This window comes from Apteryx mantelli, chromosome 1 (assembly GCF_036417845.1).
Source record: "Apteryx mantelli isolate bAptMan1 chromosome 1, bAptMan1.hap1, whole genome shotgun sequence".
In the NCBI taxonomy this organism is placed as follows: Eukaryota; Metazoa; Chordata; class Aves; order Apterygiformes; family Apterygidae; genus Apteryx; species Apteryx mantelli.
In genome coordinates, this window is record NC_089978.1 from 94,760,223 (window position 1) to 94,781,448 (window position 21,226).

The window sequence follows — 21,226 nt, forward strand, 5'->3', positions numbered from 1 at the left end:
AACAAGTAAAATGGCAGTTTGAAAAAAACGTTGATGTTGTAGCATGACAAAATTCATGCTGTATGCCAAGTGACTAAAGCCTATCTAATTAATGTCAACATAAATCTAAAGGAATTCCATGGAAACAAAATTACTCTCACTTTCTTTCTTTGGATTAACGGACTGTAACATTTGGCCCACATTGTTTAATATACTAGAATTTGCCTTTGATATGCAAAATATTTCAACTGCCAAGATACTTATGCAAGGAAAAAGGAAGAATCTGAGTAGCTGCCAACATGAACTCTGAATGAAGTGCATTTTCATCAAATAGTCTCAACAAGTACTCCTTGCATTAACTTTGCTATTCACTGAGAATAAGTGTCTCCCATATTTTCAATCAAGTACCAGTTCATTTGAAGCAAGCAGGATACTATTTCTTTAATGGGAGGCTTGAAGAATTTGTATCTTTTTTTTTCTCCCAAATGTGACACATGAAGGCAAGTGAAAATATTTTGACTATTAGCACTGTGCCAGTCTGATGAAGCACATGCTTTACTCCACGCGTAGGCCAGTTCTGCATGACACAACCTGTAATGTATGACATTATGCAAAAATAACACAAGTTTAGAAGGCATTGTGTAAATGGCATGAAGCTATAAAGGAAGAAAAATTTATTCAAGGCCATGTATATGTGGGAAGACTCGTTACGTTGTAGTCTGGAAAAAACAAAAAACATTCCCAACAAATCAAAAACATATGCAGAGATGTCACCATGCTATTTTTACAATGCATGTAAAAAACACTTCATCCAAAAAGATAATGAACTCAGCCCCTCAGGCTTGCATATGTATTCAGACTAACTTCTATATTCTAAGGCCAAGCTTGGTATTTTATCATTTTAATCATGCAATCATGTGTGATGAACTAATTTGTTATAATATCTCATTAAATTTCGTGCTGAAACATGTTTATCCTCTTCTTACACCAAATCATTTTTTAATATGAATTAGGAAAGCAAATAAAAACCACACCCAAAATAAAATCACCAGAAAATAAATTTTGTTTATGTCCCGATATAACCATGATCCACCTCTTACAAAAGTCCAGAGGTACATTATGTTTAACATCAGATCCCTTGCTCCAAACTAACATCACAATACAGCACAATCTTTCCAGCTGGAAAGGCCAGTGTTAAAATATAGTTTATGTGAACCTTTGATCCTGAGACTCAAGATCTCCGAGTGGGGCTAGACACAAACAGGGAAACTACCTGCACAGAACCAGAGCCTATACGGCAGCCAGAGTATGAGATAACAAACAGACCAAGGATTTAGATGTATGGAAGCACATGGGTGAAGATAACAAAACTACATGGCTACTTGGATAAACAGTCGTCCATGGTTCAAGAAGTCTGGCTGATTCCATTATGTGTTAATATAGATGGCTGATTATATTCTTAAACAACCTTGAAGGCTTTTTTCTCCTCATACATTCCTCCTTAGTCAATAGGGTCTGTTGTTTTCATGCTAATGCAACAGATGAAGCTCTGATTTAACGCTATTGTCAGCGGGATACTTGCAAGAAGCCAACAATGAAGATTTTAAAGGAAGACTCCACTGTCATGCAGCTGTATAACTCAAAAGAATAAAATGGGTTCCCATTAATGAGAGATTTTCATTTGTAGGAGAAAGCATAATCATTAAAAGAAGGAAGCTGATTAGATTTCATGATAGAGAAGGGGAGAAAATTGGTAACACTATGAAACACTTATAAACCCAATTAAAGAAATGAACATCCTCTCAGGTAACACTCTTCTGTGCATATGAATTTATGAGGAGTCTCTTCACATCTGTTTTGCTGAAAAAAAATATTTTGTGGGGTCTGAAGGTTTAGGAATTTAGTATCCACAATGATCCACATTTTTCACAAAGAAAAAAGGGGAAAAAAATAGTCACACCTTATTTTTATCCATCTACACTCATCTTACGAGCATAGCATGTTTTCTTTGGTTGCAAATCTGCTCTATTGTCATATTAGAGTATTTAGTGACAATCTAGGGTAGCAGTTGGCACAAGTTACACCTAGTTAGCATAGCTGTTAGCCCGCGAAGTTTAACCAACTTTTTCCTGTAGAAGGAGATGAAATATGATCAAACACCTGTCCCAAATAATGCACAGTTTTGGTGTGCTAAGGAAATAGACAGCAAAACCGTGCAAACAACCCTTTGATTATCAAGAAGCATCCAGAAGCATTTGAAACAAGCAGATGGTGAGCACCAAGAACGGCAACAACAAATTGGAAAACGATAGTGCAATTTGAACAGACTAGTCATCAACTCGATAGTGTCTACCCAATCCTTAACTAAGGACACTTAAGAATAGTGGGGTAACTGAGAGTTTCTGAAAAAGGCTCTGGGGATGGAAGCCCCACAACCCAACATCAGGATACAGGACCATCTCTCCAACCTTGGCAAACCCAGGAAGCAGAGAAGAGCCCAGGGCCCTGCACCAGGACTATGCGTAGCACAGGAGCCACCACACTGACCTGTCTGACCTCTCTCCACGACTGCGCCATCTCCCCAGAGAACAGTGAAGTCATTAATTCATAAATTCGCATGTATCTGATTAAAGCGCTTTTTTACCAAATCCATTTAGCCTCCACTTTGCCATTTTGTCTTAAACCTTGATGCCTAGCTACTTGAGAAAACATCCAAGTACTTGGAAAGTCCTATTTTTTCCATAGGCAAATGCTTTCTGGTTATATGGGTGGGAGAATGTAGTCACCTTTTAGATATGCAAGACAGCATAAGAAGCAATGGCTGAAACTCAACCATTGTCACAGCACATCTTCCTAACTGAATGTCTGCAGGCACAAATTTAGATTTAGATTCCACCTAGCTTCTAAGACAAGGATTCACAGCACCATAATGTTTTATCTTGCTATAATTGCCAACTCATCTGTGGAAATGATTTTGCAAGCTCTCTTTACAATAAATTTGTTAGAATGGTTCCATTATAGATAGCTTTGTATACCTGCAATTCAGAATGCATGCACTCTAAAAGTTATCTGTGTCATATCTTGCAGTTTCTTATAACACATCTTTGATGGTTTCTCAAGTCACATCTAAATGTGTTAATTTTGCACAGCCCAAAGAAAATCACCACTTTTGCATACCACCCAGTTTCAATACTGCCACAGTCCTGCAAGAGTAGACAGATGCATGGAAATATCTCAGCTGACAGAAGTGCAAATTTAGGGCCATATCTGAAATTTCTGAGGCTGGCAAAGACTAAAGTCAACTTGAGTTTTATGGGAGTTTGATATGCATCAGGAATATTGACCCCTAAATATAAGCAGATGGACATTAGAGTGAAAGACAATGAAAATTTATCTATGTGGGTTGATAGTTGCTAGTCTGATAGATTATTTTTTATATCATTTGGGGGGGGGGGGGAGGGAAATGGCATGTCAGCATGTGAGCTGCAAAGGGAACCAGAGAGTTATACCAGAATGTATATTACAAGGATGTTGGAGCACTCTTCAGTCTTACCATGACAGGACAACTGCGTGTCTATTCTCCTTCTGATACTAGGAGAAGTCATGCTCCAAAGAGACATGCAGCCGCAATCAGTAGGCAGTGGTTTTTTGTCACAGGTGCCAAACAAGCACACATCTTGGGTACTTCATGCACGCTCTGTTACTAGACAACTGCTCATATTTTTGAGCCCCATTTGACACCTTCTCCTCCACAGTGGAGTAAGAATTATTAGATACTACTTCTGTGAAATATTCAAGGTCCATGTGAAAATCAGGACTCAGCACAAATACAGAGCGAGGAACAGCCCCTATCCTGAAAAGATTAGGGTCTAAAATAGATGAAAGAAGTACTATTACATCCTTCTTACAGATGAGGTAGAGATGCTCAGATCATATGAATGAGTCATTCCAATTACATGAAAAGGAAATAATGGAACAAGGAATTAACCCTAGATGCCTTGAAAATTACATTAATGATTTATTATTTCAATATCATTCATGACACTTGCAGAGGCTACATTCTAATGGGCCTTCCATTCACCACAGGCTCTCCACTGCCAGGGCCTCACGACTCAATTTTTTCCATCTTACTGGCAGAAACCTGCAACAAGTCATGTCTCCTTTATAAAAGAAGCAGTCACTGAAAGCTAAAAATACAGTCTCTTCTGGTCCCCAGACATTTTTCCTGTGTTGCCCAGTCATATACATTAGTATCTGTAGAGTGTTCAGATAATTTTCTGTTCTGAAGGAGAAAAAAAAAATCCTACACATGAACCATCACATGGCCTTTTCTGCAAGAAAGGTATACCAAGGAAATGTAGGTCAAAGATGAGAACTGTAATGGTGAAAATGCATTGAAAACAAAACTCAAGTACTATCCAACAAGTGTTTACTTCAAAGCTACAGTCTTGGCTGTGAAGGTCTCCATAGACATGGGAGCAGCTGGAAGAGCTCTGCATCAGTTGTCATATTAAACACCAGTCAGAGAGAATGGTGCTGTGCTATCTGGTGAGGCAGAAATCATGATTTAATCTTCACTGTGATTCTCAAGGTATGCTGAGGGGTTGAAATGATTCTGGAGTTAGCAGTTGGCAGTATCTACGTTCTGTATCCACCGCACAGACAGCATTTGGGGAGGAGAAAGGTACAACACCTCTTCTCTCTCCCTTTCCACACCAAGAGAAGACATCCCCAAAGGAAGAGAAAACTAAAGCTATTATGGAACCTATATGCCTACAAAATTGAGTGGATTCAAACTCTAAATCTTGCAGTTGATATACAAAATCATGTCTGGCCTTTATCAGCCAAACAGAAACTAGGCCCTCAGAAAAACAATGGGGATGAGATCAACTGTTGTTAAAAAAAAAAAAAAAAAAAAAAAAAAAAAAAAAAAAAAAAGCATGGGGTAGCAGACAGTTTGGAATTTTAACTTTGCCTGAAGCCAAAGGTCTGAACAAAAAGTGCTTTGCAAAAAAAGCAGCCCCTTCTTCTCTTGCACCTACACTGTCTGTGTAAGAAGAAAATGAAGTAATGAGCATTTAGGCAGCCACAAACCTACACATCAGTGAAGACAGCAACAGGTCATCATCTTACTCAACAGGGATTAATTTATCCAACTTATCCATTGATGGTAACAAATTTGGAAGCTGTGGATGCTAAGATATGGAGTTATGATGCTACCCCCACAGTCAAGTAAACATTTAAATTGTTTGAATTCTAAAAAGGCAGAGGCACAGCAGTGTGCCAGTTATAATGTATGACATTCAACAGTGTGAATGGTATTGTAGTGTGCACATACCTAATCACTGTTCTGATTAGATGCAGAGTATCTACAGGGCAGCAAGCCAATTTCATAGTCATACTGGATTATTAAGGGGGGAGGGGAAGGGGGGGGAAATGGGATAAAGATGAAATCAAGGCTATCTTGTTCAAATACCAGAACTATTTGTTCGACTGGAGGGATATTCTCAGGGCTAAGGTGGGGAGAGAAAAAGATCATCTGGGGAATACTGGATCTCAGGGAAAAGCACTTATTTCTCCTTTGGGGGGCCAGGAGCCTCACAGTACAAAGACGGGCCAGTATCCTGCTGTCCAGGCAAATCTCTGGAGAGGGGAAAAGGGAAGCAGAAAACAAAAGGCTCTGTGCTCCTACTGGGAAAGGGAGCATATTTTTAAAGCTATTTGTAATCTGTAGAGGAAACATGCTGATGCAGAAAGTCCTCTGTCATGTTCAGGAAGAAGGAAGGAGCTCTAACCCTCAGCAGAGCACAGATTCCTCTTTCCCAACATTATTAAAGCATTTGTGGCAATTTTGCTTCTACAGCTTGGGGGGTGGGGGGTTGTTTGGGGCTTTCTTAAAAAAAAGAAACAAACAAGCAAAAAAACACACCACACACATCCCAGCCAGGTGGAGGTGGGAGCTGGGGAAACAAAACACAGACATGGAAGAACACAGGGAAGTCTTCCTACTAGCAAGCCCCAACATAACTTCTCCTGGAATTAAAAAGCAATATATTTTTAGCATTTCTTCTAACAGGCTATAGGCCCAGTTTAGAAAAGACACAGCTGTACCACTGTGAATTAAAATGTTGTGCTTGTCCACTTACATTAACAGCAACACCCCACACAATATGCATTTCAAATAGCTACAACACAAAAAGCAAGTAAACTATACACCACTGAGGAACAGCATTACTAATTGCAACCAAAGCATGAGAAACACTACGTTACCACCACCCAGTTTCTCCTCTGGAACATGGAGCAGTCAAAAACTATTAAGCTAAAAAAGTCAAATTCTATTATAAAAGTATTGTTTCTACTGTGGCTGAAGCAAAATAACCACGTAAGGAAAATTATTCCAGGCATTAGTCCTCTCTTCTCTGTGGCTGTAGTGTAAAGCATAAAATGTTTCTTTTCTGTGAAGAAACATGGGAATTTACTCACTCATCACATCATTCACAGCATGGCTGTACTGACACCATTATCACTAGCTATTCAGCTTGCCAGAAGGCTTGAGTACTTTGTGTCCTACTAAATTTTAAAATGTGGTACAGAAACTAAGCAAGTAAACAAGAGATTTCTAAAGCTGTAGAACAAAAATCACCTTTACCTTTTGTTGAGGAAAAGCTAGATTAAAATCCTGGTACCCAGCACTGATGGCATTTCTGTGTTAATTCTGATGTTTAATTTGCTGCCTGATGATTAGTCTCCAATGACTAAAAAGAATTTTGAACACCTGAGCTCATGCTGCCTGTGCTTTTAAAAAGGGTATTCACGGTATGTTTACAGACAGCAGAACCCACATCTGTTTTAGGTCTGGTGTCAAAATGAATTATGATCTGAGTGTTTATTTTCCTCTTTAAAAAAAAAAAAAACTAGTTTCCAATCCAGTTATTTATAGATTACAAAGGATCATCCATGATATCTGTAGCGCAACAGACTATTTCATCCCTGTTAGCAGTTTAGACTTCAGCACTAGAACAACCAATACTGATATTGTGGGGCTTGGTAACGCATGTGTATTAACAGGCGGTGGTTCTACTAGTGCAGTTTACCTCCGTGTACTACACAGCTGCTGTAGCTATAGGGACATGAATTGCCAACAAATAGGGATGATTTGCTTAACTAGTGAAAGTTTGTAAAGAGAACCACTACCAACAGCATCTGATGCTAAGCACTTTTCCACTCTCATTGTTTTGTTTTGCTTTTTTTTTTTCTTCTTTTTTAAGTTGTATATAGCTAAATGCTGTGCAATGGGACCTCCTGTCAGCCAGAACTTTCAGCTGGATCTGTCTAGAGAGAACTGAAATATAGAAAGGCTTATAAACAGCTCTCCCCCTTGCTAGCTGTGTCCCTGCAGGGTAGATCTTCATTTTCAGGCTTGCTTTCAGCCAATGCAGTGGCCAAGCTACAGCAAACTCTACACTGAGTGACTAGAGAACATCACTCTCCCCTGCTCCTAAGGCCTAGCTGTCTGCTTCCTTAAGTGTCCCAGTGGCTCACCCCTCAATTCCTCACAGCAGTCCCAGAAGTCTTCTCTCCCCACCTAGGCTCTGTCCTTCCTCCTTCCCGTGGGAGGCTTCCATCCAAGTACCTTGTACTGGAGAGACATAACATGCAGCTGAGAACACACAACTCTGCTCGTTACTGTTCATCACAAATGATTTTAGAAGCTAAAGAATTCTGGCTGAAAACCAAAGATTTTTTTTTTTCCTCCCTCCACGAAATGTTGTCATTTTGGGTAGAAAATGTTGTCACATCTGAAATTTGCTTTAGCACCAAAAGTTTTCATGAACATGTTCTGACAAATTTTTCTAAGGAGAATGCCTTCAGAATGCAAAACTGCTATTTTAAGCATACTGACTCATTTTACTAGATTTAATTAATGCTGTTCTGAAAAAACAGCAAGTCCCTTTTTAATATCAATATATACAAGGAAAGTTGCGTTGCATAGTGAACTGCAATATGAATACTCACTCCCACTAACTTTCACAACTGTGCGCAAAAACAAACAAAGGTAAAATGTCATTCAGTTAAACCACCTGTGAAACAGAAACATGAAGACTGCAAATGAAAAGGGAAGAACATTGACTGAACTGAGTAATCGTCCAACAGATTTGTGTGAACCATTCACTACAATTGCAGGGCAAAATTCAAGTCAGCTCAGTTAGCATTCCAGGATCCTTAGACCTATCTGAATTTTACTCATAACAAATAATAATAATAATAATAAAAGAGTTTTAAGGCATACCTTCATTTTATTGACTGCAATCCTAAAGAGGAGTATCATTCCTGGTACTTAGGCCACAGATAAGTTCACAGAAGCAGACAGCTCTGAATTTGGGCCATTGTGCAGAACGGAATTTAAGAGTCAAGACACCATGAGGAAAAGGAAGAAAGAAAAAAGGGGGGAAGGGGGCAGGGGCCAGTTCTTCTTTACAAAACTCTCATGTGCTTTATCAGCAACTCATTAACAGACTAGCAGTCCTGTGAACAGGCAGAAGAAACTAGACTCACCTGAAGTCACTATTCTTATCTCTGGACTAGGGAGGCCTGTTCCCCCCAGCTTGTTAATCATCAGGGTCCAGAAACCTCCCGATAATGGCAAATGTAGAATACCTGACTTCTCTAGCCTAGGTAGTAAGGTGCTGCCTCAGGAAATCAGACCACTTATGTTGATAATCTCACAGTCAGGAAAATGTCTCCTGCCTCTTTGGCAAATGCTTCTGTCTCCAGGCTGTAATGTAAAAGCCAGGGTTTACGTTGCCATTGCCTGCTTTATTTGTTTTGAAAGGGGAATAGGGAGTCAGTTTTCCACACCTAAAAATACAGTTTTGTTGGGTAAATCTTTATAGTCTTTAACAACAGATGCAATCTTGCTCTGCAATCAATGCTCTAAGACACCCAGGTACAACCCATCTCTGATCCAGCACTTAGCAGAATGGGCTGGAGTCACTAACATCATGCAGTTTCTCTCTATGTGTCATTTTCTTATCAGCTTGAAGTTGAGAGTTGGTGCTTAAATAGGAATTGAATACCAAAGTACTTTTGTAAACCTGCTTCCTAATTGCTTAAATTCCTTTAAATATAGGACTGAAGTCCTTCTGTCAGTTGAACATGTGAAAATTGTGTCCCAAATTCTAGCAATTACTCTTTATAGTAAAATTGTTATGAACAGCCAATAAAATGTCATCAGATGGTGTTTACACTTGGTGTCTTCATCACATAAAAAGATTTAAATATCACCAAAATAGAATCTATTAAATTAATAAACAATATTAGGCACATCATTTCTAAGCAATAAACATAGGAGGGTAGATAATAAAGAGGGGAAAACTAACTTAATCCACTTCTCAGAGGAAGATTTTATACTCACAACTTTTGTGTTTTTTGATTGCAGAGAATTAAATGAAAGCAAATATCCATATAAACATCTCAAAATGATTGCTCTCAGTTAACTCTAATAAATATTTGATCCAAATTAACTGTGCGAAAACAAAACAAAAATCCAGATTAAGAAAAGCCAATGCTAAAAGGATCTAGATAATATAGGTACCTGCTGTCACTCTGTTCATTTAGATCAAAACTAACGGAAGTATCCATTCTAGAGGCAGTCAACTGTTAAACATGACAGAGTTAAACCTGCTGTATTTTGTGGCACTGTGCTTGCTTCCTGTGTCAGCGTTCCCCAGGCAGGATCGTGTCTCTGCTCTCAACGCAGGAAAGATGCAGCTGTGGATCTTTGTGGATCAGTCTGTGTTTATGAGCTTCTCGAAGTTAGAGAACATATTTTGTCATGCTCCCTCAAGGCACCCTCTCCAAAAGGTTCACTGTGGCACAATAGAAATGCAGACTGTGTTATACAGAGCTGTCTATGCTGGTTTTACTGCAGTGAAGACAATACAATAGCTCTCCATCAGGGGAGCTGTTGCTCAGCCAATGACAGCAACTGGGCCTCCTGTCCAACTTACATCTTGCCAGCGATAAGGACGATACATATACATAGGAGTGTGTGTGTGTGTGTGTGTATACACATGAATATATGACTATGTATACATATATATTTGTTTATATGTGTGTATATATGTATATATATGCACACATATATATCTCCTCTACCTTCTTTTGAGAAACAAGAGATTGTGAAACTACAGCTGCTGTGAAGTTGTGCATATGCATGTGAGAAGATGGGAATGGGTTGAAAACATCATATGGACACTTTAGATGTGGCCCATGTGATTTTCTGTAAAGAGTAATACAGAATTTATAAGGTTTGGAAAATGAATAGAAAAGCACTTGCGAGACAATGACTTCAGACTGCCTTATTATAGATGGCCACAGGGTCTCTAGACTTGATAACTGATCGATACTAGTAGTGATAATGTTGTGAAGTTTGAATTGTAACCTTACTAAACAAGCTCACTGTACTACTCTGAACTACTCTTTGGCCACTTCTTCCTTGGAAATCATTACTAGTACAATTTAAAAGTTTACTTCTCCTTTCCCACAGCCAAGATCTTCTCCCTCTTGCCTCCAGCAGTGTTTTTCTTCACTTAACACCCCAGTGTCTCCCCAATAATAAAAGCAATCAAATCATCTAGATCACTGAGCAGGTGGTAATTTTTTCCTTGATGTGACCTTCAAGCTGTTAGACAAATTCACAACACAAACTTTACATTTCCTCCTCTCTTTCATGCAGATGGTTTAAAATTTAAAGATTGTTGCAAACCCAGATCATTACGTGATATGTTCCTCTCAAAGGCCACAGTCCACTAAGGTACTACATTTTGCACCTAACTTTAAGTATGTGAATAGTCTCATTGATTGTAATGGGATTTAAGCAATTTGTAGGTGTTTTGGTGAACAGGGATGGAGTCAAGTATACACCTGAAACTGAGCAGGTATTTAACTTTTTCTTAAAGTTCAGGCTGAATATGGGAGCTTTGATGTCTGCATTGTTCCAGAGATACTTGATTGAGGGTGAATTTTCCACTGTAGTTTTACTTTGATTCCTTTGACTTATTTGCTGCTTTACTTTAGTAAAATTTCCTAGGCTTAGCTCTAGGGAAAGTTAATTTGCCTGGTAGGTAACAAAAATGCTTGTGATATGCAGAATCCTCTTTGCCTAAATCACTAATGCAGATATAACCTAATGCAGCCCAACTGGTTTCCATTTATTTTGGAAAATGTATTTTTGGTCTGTGTACTTTTCACTATGGTCATATGTCCACACTAGGAAAACACCAGTACCATTTCTGGCAATAACATTAAAAAGGCCATGACTAATGAGATGCTTCATTAGGAGTAGGTACTTTACCTCAGCATCAAGTACATAAGAAGAAAAACAAGGAGGAAGTTGCTATCATTGTTGTGCTAGGCAAGTCCAATAGATAAACAAACTCCAATCTTCCATGCTATCAACTCAGTGTCTTTTATAAACATTATATTCATTTGAAGAAAAAAAAAATTGGCGTTTTCCCTGTGATATGTTTCAAATCTTCTGTCATCATCTACAGAATTCAAATTTCACACATGGCAAGATTTATATCAAATTGCCACATAATAGTGCTTGTCATAAACCAAACTCAGACTACATTTAGAGAAAAACATACACAAAGAACAAGGATTTAGGATTAGGTGGGCCGAGCCAGTATCACTGGGCCAGTGAGAGGCACTACTTCAAAATAAACTAGCAGTAACTGTTTGATTTTTATTCATTTGAGTTTTTACTGTGTTACTAAGGTACTGAAAGCCATGAATGTAATCACCAAGCACGAAAAATATAATTCAGCAAGTGAATCAGTTTTCTAAAGGAAGCCATATAAAAACAACCAAGCAGAAGCCCTGGTATGTAGTTGTTGAAGACATTGATCAAAAGGGGCCCACATCAGTATCATGCTAGCTAGCTATGTTCAAAGAGAAATGTAACCACAATAAGCGTATTTTAACTCCCACCTATGAATAAATATTGTTTAGTGTACCTTTGATCACTGCAACTCATATGTAAATAACTGAGTGTTATCATCCCTCTCTCACAGAAGATAGCTTTGGATGCTGAATATTAAAATCTAACATTTTATGAACTAGAGACCTTGGTGGGGGGCCAAGAACACCTTTCCCTTTGTTCTCAAAAATGCTGGATTTTAGTTGCAGGATGCCTCTGCAACTGATGGAAAGTCAGTACCTCTTAAAGGCAATCCTATTTAATAGCAAAAGCTCCACGCTGCAAGACTGATGCAACTGGGCCTAGGAACCATCTTTAAAATCACAAACCCTCTCTGAAATTATCCAGCAAGTCACAAATAATCCTAATGCACTAGGAGAAATGAAGGGAGAGAATGGGAGGAAGGGAGAGGAATGCATTCTTAGCTGAAACCAATGCTTGGGAAAAATACAAACCAACCAGTAATCAAAGGACCATGAACTAAGTATACAAACATTTACAATAACTGTGCCAAAATCATGAACAGCAAATTACATAATAAAACAAACATAACTAAAGAAAATACACGTTTTAAAGACCCATATCTGACATCACTTTGACTTGTTTGCTTTGTGCTCTGTCTGTATCATCCCTCCCTACTCCCTTGCCAAAAAAATAATTTTCTTCTTCAGTATTTTTAGCTTTCTGAAGAAGGAATTACGATTCTTTGTACCTATAAAGTCTTTTCCAGGCGATGATATCTACTGCAAAATGAACAGACAACTTAAGAAAAGTCAAAAAAGTCAGTTTTGCTCAGACTGTCTCTCACAGTTGGCATGTATACAATTCTTAGAGAGGGGGTGTTCTAGGAGCTGTGTAAATTGGAAGGGAATTGTGCAGGAAAGCATTTTACTTACTTTGATAATCCTGAGGAGCAGCCTTTGTGCTCTGCACAACAAAGAATTCAGGTAGAGTTTCTCTGTTCCTCCTACCCAAATGCAGAAGCTCCGGCTCAGAGCAAGATTGCTTTGTGCACTGCACAAGATGACCTACTACGTTATGTTACCGCCTAACAATGGGACCTCACTATCTACTCTGTAAAATGTAGCACCTTCTGTAAACACATTTCCCTATCTATCCACACAAACCATGACACAGATTTTTATTCCCACTGTGATTTTAAATACCTCCTTATAAATAAGCTTCTCAGAGGATTAATAGTGGGATTTTTCATCTATATAGAACAAGTTCAAGTCAGGCAGCCTCAAAAGTCACTGAAATTCTTATCCTCTGACATTAGTTTGGCGGTTAGGGCCTAAGGGACTAGTGGCATTTCCAAATGGCTTACAGCAATAAACACTTCCATTTGCAGTGTAAGTAAAGAGGCCAAGAAATCTATGGCTGCAGAGATGCTCCAGTCCTCTGTCCCCTAGCAGGTTTTAGTGAAAATGACTGTTTGCTCTTCCCTGGGACTACGGCTCCGTGGTTCAATGGTTAGAAGATTAAACCAGCATGGACTGCTCAGTCCTGCAAGGTTCAAAGTCCTGGCCCAACAAAGTTCAACAGCATTTATCATGTTAGTATGTTCAGCAAAATCAACTTTGAGAAATTAAATAAATATTAAAAAACTAAATTTTGACAGCAGGGTGGTGTTCATCTTACTTATAATGTTACCATCTCCATTAGAGCTAGTATTCTTAGGCCCCCTTTGGGGAGAGAGAAAAGTGTTTCTAAGTATTAGTTGGTTTCACATGTTGTAGATATTTACAGTAACTGGGTCAGGTTAATTCCACTATAGGCAACCTTATCATCTATTAAAGCAACTATCTCACAGTTAAAAAAACCTATATGTTGATACTGACATTTGAAAAAACTTAATGGAATTGGGTGCTCAGCTTAGGTTGAAGTTCTGTGTAGTTTGGACATAAAACTAATGTAGGGCCCCTTTTGAGATTCCTAACTTACGAGTCTTCCAGAATTAAATGTATTAGGCATGTGCCTTCTATTCTAAGGATTACATTTTCAAAGCTATCTGGGTAAGGCTCACCAGCACAATGGGTGATTTGAGAACTAGTGTGAAATAATGTAGGTCTGTTAGTATTGCTAATTTATAATAAAGAAAGCATATTTTAAAGTCAAAAGCTCAGTACTATCAACTCCTTGCCTATCTTTCCCAGATGCCCTATTCTAGATACTACAAGTCAGATTGGGCAAATTCTAACTTACTTGAAGGTACCTACTGTCATGGCAGTACATGGAAAGACAGGGTCTCATAGACTAACACACCAACCATGAGTAAAAGAGAGTTATGTGTGCAAGTGAACAGATATATTTAGATATAATCTTTCTGTATGCATATATACCTGCAAATGCCTGATATAAAAGCAATAGCCATACTCATTTTTCTTAACAAAACTTTTGCTTTCAGAAACAATTCAATCTATCAATCATTCTATCTATATCTATATATAGGGGGAGAGAGAGAGAGAGAGAGAGAGATGTAATATAAATACAAAATTTAGCAGCTGCAGTGGTGCAAAACCATGTAAGCTCTAAACACAGAAAACAAGCAAGAAAAGAACATTAGCTAAAGTAAGCATTTTCAGCCTTTTTGCAGGGAATCTTCATTTAGAAGATCTACTCAGGAAGACTAATTGTTCCCATTTGTTATTTTGCCTGGATGACTTTTGCAGAACTGTTTTTACCATCAACTGGCAAATTCAGTGGAAGAAACAAATTACCCTATTATTAAAGCATATTTGCAGCAAAAGATAGAAATTCCAAATAAGCTGTGCTTGTCTGGTCACTTTTCCTAACAAATTCTAAGAGCATTAACACCTGCTTCCTAGTTTGCCTTTGTATTACTTGTGTTTAATGACTGGGCAGACTTTTAACAGAGGACCATCCGACTCACTCTGCATGCTCCCCCAAGGGTTAAGCTCCTGAGCAGGGCCAGCCTCACCTACCGAAACCTGTGACCTTTTCAGAAGGTTCCCTGTACTGGTTGCAGCTTCAGTACAGCTTAATTTCAGCTGGTCTCACTAGTTCATTAAGATTGCTTTGTATCAGCAGTCCTGTTATAAGCCTCTTCTGTTTTTACTGGTGGTAATACAGCTATGTTTAAAAGTTTCTCCTGAGCTAATATTTTGCTTACTAAGGCTCTTTTCCCTATTAGTGAAGGTTTGATTTTTAATTCATTTCAGTTTTTAATCAGCTTATAAGAAAAGATGGCTTGGGAACTGACCTTTTCTAAGCCAAGTATTTAGATTCATCCTACCTAATTTTGCAGATCTATAAGTTAATTGTTACATCCAAGTTAGTCATGTACAGTCCCTCCACAGTCAATGGAAGAAATTGAATTGCCCTTTGGATTTGCCTCTTTTTTTGCATTGGCTATAAAAATAACCAACATTAAGAAACAGACAACATCTAAGCACGGGAGTTAAAAACATAGGGAATTAAAACCCAAACCCATAGTGCATTCATTTCATGCATCTTGATTTCCCTGCAAAACAATATATATTTCATTACAACTTTAATGGAGGTTTTGGAATGCAGGTTGCAGCACATTCATTATTCTTGTCAATGAAAAAGCTCTAATAGATCAATAACCAATGGATCAGTGAGTCACTGCTAATAATAACAGTGATTTACATCAACAGCACCTATCAAGAGCAATCAAAAAGCATTGGAAAGCAGATTTACAAACTAATTCTTCTCTAAGTGGTTTCAGAGGCCAACTTCCTTCACAAGCCAGATTCAGAAGGGAGGAAATACCCACCACTAAAGCAGATACTGAACTACAGTTGACACACAGTTGTGCAGCACACAGAACAACATTTGAAAGGTGACAAAATACTACTGCTTCTCCGCTGTCTCATCATGGCTATTCACTGACAGAAATCAGGCTGGGCATATTAGTTTGCTATGTGTCCTGAAAACTACCAAACCAGAGGGTTTTTTTGGAAAGAGTACATTCCTAAATTGAAAGGTCATCACATGGAAAATATTGTTTCTGCTAATCTGTGAAGGTCTTTTTTCACATGTGTCAGTTGTAGATCATGCTGGCCTCACCAGCTGAAGAGGAAATGTGTACTGCTGGAGAACTGTCACCCTTCTGAGTATCTCTGTGAGACAGTCTTCAGGGCATGTGACACTGCTAACCGAAGCTTTTGTAATGATCCTACATCTTATGTAATGCACTGATATAAAGGTGATGAAAAGTGAATTCAGGACAAAGCCTGCTGGCTCAACTGCAATAAAGCTCCCAAGGCAGACGCTTACGCAGTTATGTGTTTGAGCCCCTGGACACTTGACCTTTATGTCCATAAGATTCCCTTGGTTTCAGTAGGTAACATCAACACTTTCTTACCTTGGTTTCTATAGTACCTTTCGTGGACCTATGCACCGTGTCTATTACTCAAGAAAACGGGATCATGCATTGTCTTTGTCCTATAAATGTTGTTGATTCACAGATTCTCTAGTAATATAATCTTTTCCACTTTAGGCATTTGGGTCTTACAGTTCAGTCTTCAGAGATTCTTGATACCGTAGGCAAATACACACACAACCTTTGCATAATAGTCTAAAACATCAATAATTTCTCGTTAGGTACAAGAAGCAGCAAAGAAAATGAGACAAAACAGTACAGCACTAGCATGCATTTTCCATTTCTGTTTCCTTATCATTTTATCATTTTGGTATCATTTAGACCAGGATCTTTCCTCTCTGCCAAATGCCTTCAGCCTCACTTGCTGTTGCCTCAGCACTGCCGTCCTTTTGTGTCCACATGTTGCCACTTGAATGAAGATTTACAGCCTTCCATTGCCTTAGTCTGAAGTGACATGGCACAGGTCTGGCAATAGACAGCTGACTACAGGAACCTCGATAAACTCAGTAACATAGTAATTTTGTGAAATCAGATGGAATTCCTAGGATACATTTAGACCTCCTTCACACACCGATAGACATTAGCTGTTGCTACTCTTTGGTTATGTAAAAGTAATTGTGAATGTATTCAGCATATTCAGAATGCTAAGTTTGGTCAAAACTTATGGTCAGAAAGATCATCAGCTACCTGAACTGGAAAATATGAATAGTAAATTCAGTATAGTAAAAACATGCAGGTCACATGTCCCCTAGCTGTCATTCATAACAGCCTAGATGATAGAGACCTTGAAACTGAACTTTTCTTTTTTAAATGGTTAAAGGAGAGGAAAAATAATAGCCCCCTATATTTTTCCCATTTTCACTAGAAGCACGTAAAATGGCTCTCATTCACAGTTCCACAGGAAATAGGAAATGCAAGTCCATTGAAATGTGTAAAATCTATATATTAGTCTAGTATTTGCGAAGCAATCTTCCATGCCATAATTTTGCCACAGACAGGATGACTCCACCAGGCTTTCAGCTGTACTGACGATGTGTTCACATAGAGGTGTGCATGGACCACAACCTATGCTTACTAAAATTACTAGAAATTTTCCTACTGACTTTAACTGAGTTTGATTCATCCTCATAATGTGATGTAGTTACACACAAACATGAAAAGCCAAGAATATCTCCATAATTATATCTGTGTAATTCTGCAGATCCCCAGGAAAACTATCTCAAAAAAGGAAGACAATCTTTCAAACATAGTCCCTTTGGGATTCTACAAAAGTGCTTCTTACCTTCACAATGTATCTCTCACCACCACCAAAGGCTTAAATACAAAACAATAATGACAAGATGCCCAGAACAAAATAGCTTAAGGCCTATAACACAATATAAGAAACAGCTCTTAATTTCCCCTGTGGTTTTCTGTAATCTTTGACATTGCATTTACATTCTGTGGAGCTCTCCAATGTGTGATAGAATCCCAGCACAACAGCATAAAAGTAACACAGTTCCAGAGGGTTATATTAGGACACTAAGGATCTCAGAAACAATACATTGCCTACTGACAATGTTCATGAATAATTTTTTTGCATTTTTATTATTTTGTAGTAAAACAGCTGTACAAGATGCAACATCATTATTCTTTTTCCTCTTACTTTCAAATGATTTTTTGATATATCTAAAAATAAATCCATTTTCACTTACAGGTCTAAAAATCATACTTCTAGTTTGAATCTGAAATGTAATTAAAATGCACACTTCTCTGTTGAAGCTGAATGGGCATGAAAATAGGAAATGTCTCTTTGACCTCTTTTGTAACTTAATATTGCTTTAATTTTTAAAAGGTCGTTTGTTAAAAGTAAGAATACTTTAGTTAATAGTTTAGTGTTCACTTCAATTTGAATACTTATTAAAACTTTCAATAACATTACAATTAAAAGTTTGAAAATAGTTTTATGATAATTTTCAACTCCATACAGTTTTGCGTGCTGAAAAGAAAGCATATGCAAAATCACTTTTTTATCTTGGTTTTGTCACAGTATAATTCTTTAAAACTACTGAGCAGAATCCTTAACTGATAATAAATTTCAATATATCTGAGGTGATGCTTTTCATCTGATGGGTAAGCTTTTTCAGCAGGCGGAAAATGATGCAACTATACTGACTGCAGGGAAGACAATCTGTTTTGTACTAGCTCAGGATCTCATCTATGCCACTTAGCTGAGAAGGGGCAGCTTTTCCACTCAAGAAAAACTTCATCCAGTTTGGATATTCCTACTGAACATCTTGATATGTTTTGCCACCAAGCCAAAATACCTCTGATCCAACCCTCTCAAACTTGTAACGTCAGCATCATCCTGCTTTAGTTAAGGCGAGGCCCTGATGCAGATGGAAGGCATGATTTTCCCATGCTCAGCACATATTTTCATTATTTATAGTTTTTCAGGGTAGACACAAAGAGGGTTTATGATGCTGTTAAATGGGAATGGCAGCACTTTCCATTCACCTTACAGAAGTCTATTAGATTAGACAAGGAACAGGATAATAGAGAAGCTGACCTACAAAGGAGCACAGCAATTCTAAAAGCTTTAAAAATGCTATGCCCACCACTAGTCTGATACAGTGTGTTATGCTGAAGTTATCTGAGTTACCTAGGGAAGACAACAGACTTTTCATACATAACACAGTGTTTAAATAACCACACATACTATACCTAATGTTAATAACACCACCAATAATAGTAACAGAAAAATACACTAACAGCACTCTGTTCACAAAGCTTGTTAAAGTGTGTTTGGTAGTTCCTTTTAATCTTTTTTACTGACACTTTTGTTGGTACTCTTCATTCAACTCTTTCTAACTTTGCCTGACTTTAACTATTTGGACTTAAATTTTCCATGCCATTGTCTGGCCCATGCTTCATTTCTTTCTCTTTTGGAAAGTCTTAAGCAACAGAAATTCAGTTGTTCTGAGAATGAGGTTAAGGAAAATTTTATTATGCACCTTGAAAAGACTGGATGCCTCCACTGTGCTGGAGCTGGATCACAAAGAGAACAGAAATGGTCTATATGTTTACTATTGTTATGACAGTTCTCCAAAATGTGCCAGGTTATCTATTTAAAACAAAAACAAAAACAAACAAACAAACAAACAAAAACCCCAGTTTTCCTGTATTTTCCAGAGACTTGAAGACTAAAATCTCTTATCAGTTTTCCTGGACTGAGATTCTCCAGGCTGGAGCTTCAAGGTGCTAAGTGGGACTTTTTGTGCAAATACGACTCTGAGATGCTGCAGGCAGCAGAACAGAACGGGAAAGCTGCCTCCACTCCCTCAAATCAGGTACAAACTGCAGCACCCAGAGTTGTTCCCCAGGTCCCAATGGCTGCCTCAGCCACATCCTGAGATGACACAGATTCAGTGCCAGGGAATGGAGTCTATTTCCTGGTTTTCACAGGAAGGAAACCTTGTATGTGGGATGTACAGGACTTTTGGCATACTCTGGCTTAGATCCCTGACCTGTCTGACTGGGGCATCGTTATGGCAGGACATGCTGTGGAGATCATCTGCAGTTCTAGTGTCTGCCACGCTGTCCCTGATAGCATGTGAGGGGAGGGGAGGGTTAGGAACTGCAAAATTTAATTGCAAAGGGGAAAAGAGCTACAACTGCTGGGGCCCAAATGAAATAAAATGGGACAAGAAAACTGGGATTGAGGAACAGGGAGCTGAGAACTGGACCTGTGAGGTACTGGTATAGAGTGGAGAAGGAGGCTGGACCTGTGAGGGAGATGGAGAGCTAAGTCTGAGTTACAAGGAGACAGTGGGGCCCTGGTCGCCATCTGTGGCCCAGCTCCACTTGCCACCTCTGGATGCTGCAGAATGGGCCCAGCAGGGAGGCCCTACCCCGGCCGGCCCCACTGCACCTGTCATTTCTGCCTCATCCTCACCAGTGGCAGCAGTCCCACTGCGCCCTGACAATCTGCTTAGAGAGAGAGACTGACTGGACAAAGTGACTAAGAGACAGTGGGAGATAGTATGACAGGAAGGTAAGAGGAGAAGGTGAAGAGAAACAATAGGCTTGACGTATAAATGACACAAGTTTGAGACAGGATCTGGAAACTGCTGAGTAAGGGGCTAGAGAAGAAGCCGGAAAGGGCTGGCTGATGAAGGATCCCATGCCAGAGGACTGAGACAGTGAGAACAGAAATGAAAACAAAGATCTGACACACAGAGTCAGTTACACAGTAGATGTCTGAGCTAGTTATCTACACTGAGATAAGCCCTGTCCTAAAAATGGACATTTCTGTCCATTGGGTGTAAAGGATGGCTAGTTCAGGTACAGATGTGCACACAGCATATGCAGAAGGTCAGATGACACTACTCCCATCTCCACTGTTCGGACAGTAAGGTAGACAGATTGAATGAAGGGTGGAGGGGGAGGCACATTGGGAATGGCTGCAAAAGGAGAACAGGCTTCAGAAAGGAGCAGATAGAAGAACAGGAGGAAGGTGAGCATTAAGGCAGAGTGGAAAAAGCAGAAGAGACTGTGCTGGGAGCAAACAGACCAGAGAGTTCAAACCTTTCCAGAGTCTGGGGTGTATCACTCACTGCAGTTGTCTCACCATGCCCTTCCCTGCCAGCAAATGCCTGCAGAAACCCTTTGCCCTTTCAGTGCTTGTGCAGGCAGAGGACAATAATGCACCACTGCTGTTGCTTATTGTGCCCGCTCTGCTGGGCAGTTCTAAAGAATTCAGTCTTGCTGATGACCACAGTGTGCCTCAATAGGGTACTACATGATGGATTTTTTTTTTCCAGATTCCTATTCAAAACAGCATAGAAAAATACATTTAGATTGTACTAAAAGCAGGAAATGCATGTACCCAGAAGTTAGGGAAAGCCCCATTTCAG